The sequence below is a fragment of the Aplysia californica genome, unplaced genomic scaffold (assembly GCF_000002075.1).
Source record: "Aplysia californica isolate F4 #8 unplaced genomic scaffold, AplCal3.0 scaffold00336, whole genome shotgun sequence".
NCBI lineage: Eukaryota > Metazoa > Mollusca > Gastropoda > Aplysiida > Aplysiidae > Aplysia > Aplysia californica.
In genome coordinates, this window is record NW_004797606.1 from 790,362 (window position 1) to 790,817 (window position 456).

Here is a 456-nt window from a genome sequence, read left to right on the forward strand (position 1 = left end):
ACCACCCACGGTATGCCCCAGGTCAAGGGATTACTCTGGTCTTGATAACGTGTTTGGGTCATCAGTCCACATATCATGTTTGTTGTACTTATGCACAATACCCCAAAAATAGACCCATGTATGTGCACAAAGAGTGAAAGGGCCGAATGAGCAGGAGACGAACTCACTAGTCCAACATGTTGACGACCAGGCTATGACGAACACAATGTGAGGGATATCATTTTTTCATCATACTGGTTAATCTAGAAATAGGTAAATGTCTGATTATCTGATTATGTCATTTAAAGCATTGGAAGGAAAACCGATACCATTATTATTTGTATGTGTAGATGAATAGAGGAAAATTAACTCATTAAAAATGTGTCGAAAAAAACAGTACAATAGTATCTTCATCTTCTTTTCCTCTTCATTATCCTCTTTCTTCATCTATCCCCCCCCCCTCCTCTTCCTATTCAT